At 41.8% G+C, this 1781-nt stretch overlaps 1 non-coding gene across 1 annotated transcript; it reads left to right on the plus strand.

The window, feature by feature from the left end:
• The first annotated feature begins 1369 nt into the window (after positions 1–1369).
• On the plus strand, positions 1370–1476 carry LOC141699950 (small nucleolar RNA R71). The gene has a single exon (XR_012566167.1). It is a non-coding gene; the product is annotated as a small nucleolar RNA R71 (small nucleolar RNA).
• Positions 1477–1781: the final 305 nt, after the last annotated feature.

Raw genomic sequence — 1781 nt, forward strand, 5'->3', positions numbered from 1 at the left:
AACATCCTCAACAATGCCTCGTGGATAAGTAATAGAACAATCGGCCAACTGTAAAGTCATATAAGTAGGCATTGGATTCGGTAAGTACAACTTCTTGAAGATTGACAAAGGCATCATATTGATGCTAGCTCCGAAATCACATAAGCATTTGTCAAATGACACATTTCCAATGGTACATGGAATAGTGAAGCTTCCAGAATATTTTAGCTTCGGAGGCAACTTCTGTTGCAGCATATCACTGTATTCCTCCGTGAGAGCAATGGTCTATAAGTCATCAAGCTTCACCTTTCGAGAGAGAATACCTTTCATAAACTTCACATATTTAGGCATTTGTTCAAGACCTTCAGTGAAAGGTATGTTGATGTGAAGTTTCTTGAACACCTCCGGAAACTTCTCAAACTGCTTATCCAGCTTTTTCTTCTGTAGACTCTTAGAAAAATGAGGTGGAGGATAGATCTGTTTCTCCCCTGTATTACCCTCAGGAGGAGTGTGCTCAACAGTCATCTTCCTTGGTTCCACTTCTGCTTCCTTCTGCACTCCTTCTTTTTCAGCCTCAACCTCAGATTCTGGAGTCTTAGGTTTTTCAGGAATCACAACCTTACCAGACCTCAATGTAATTGCCTTAACATGCTCCTTAGCTTCGTTCTTGCCTGGAACTTCAGTATCGTTTGGAAGCGTGCCAGTTTGATGATTCACTAATGCATTCGCAATCTGCCCAATCTGATTCTCCAAGGTCTTGATAGAAACAGCTTGGCTCTTGCACATGAGCCTCAACTCCTCAAATTCAGATTTTTCATTAGCTTGCGGTAACTGCTGAAGTTGAAGTTGTTGCCTAGGGGCATATTGCGATTGTTAAAAACTAGGGGGGCTATATTGCTTTGTTGTGTATGGCTGATAAGGTTGTTGCACCGCATTCTGATTATTGTTCCAGCTGAAGTTATGATGATTTCGGTTATTGGGATGATAAGTGGCTGGAGCTTGTTGCTGTGATCTCTGAAAGTAACTCACAAATTGAGCTGATTCGCTAGAAATAGCACACTGCTCAATTTCATGTGCCCACACACAAAGTTCACAAACACTAGTGATTTGATTAACTCCATAATTAGCCAAAGAGTCCACTTTCATCGTCAAAGCTTGAAGTTGAGCATCTATAGTAATAGTTGTATCTACTTCAAGAATTCATGCTACCTTGTCTTGCAACATTCTTTGTGTAGGATTCTGGTATTCATTAGCTGCCATGAGCTCAATCAACTCATAAGCTTCATTATAGCTTTTGGCCCATAAGGCTCCATCAGACACTGCATCGAGCATAGGTCTAGACTGTACACCCAAAACATTATAGAAATAGTTTATAATCATCCAATCAGGCATGCCATGGTGTGGGAACTTCCTTAGCATCTCCTTATATCGATCCCAAGCCTCCCACAGAGATTCTCCAGTTTGCTGTGCAAACTGAGTAAGAGCATTCCTGATTGCAGCAGTCTTCGCCATAGGAAAGTATTTAGTGAGAAACTTTTGAGCAAGATCCTCCCATCTGCTGATAGACCCTAGTGGTAGAGAATGTAACCAGCACTTTGCTTTATCCTTCAGAGAGAATGGGAAGAGTCGTAGCTTGATAGCATCTTCAGTCGCCCCATTGAACTTGAAAGTGTTGCAGATCTCGATGAAATCCCAGATGTGCATGTTGGGGTCTTCTATAGGAGAACCCCCAAACTGAACTGAGTTCTGTATCATCTGAATCGTGCTCGACTTGATCTCAAAAGTGTTAGCCGAGATGGCTG

This window comes from Apium graveolens, unplaced genomic scaffold (assembly GCF_009905375.1).
Source record: "Apium graveolens cultivar Ventura unplaced genomic scaffold, ASM990537v1 ctg1543, whole genome shotgun sequence".
Classification (NCBI taxonomy): Eukaryota; Viridiplantae; Streptophyta; class Magnoliopsida; order Apiales; family Apiaceae; genus Apium; species Apium graveolens.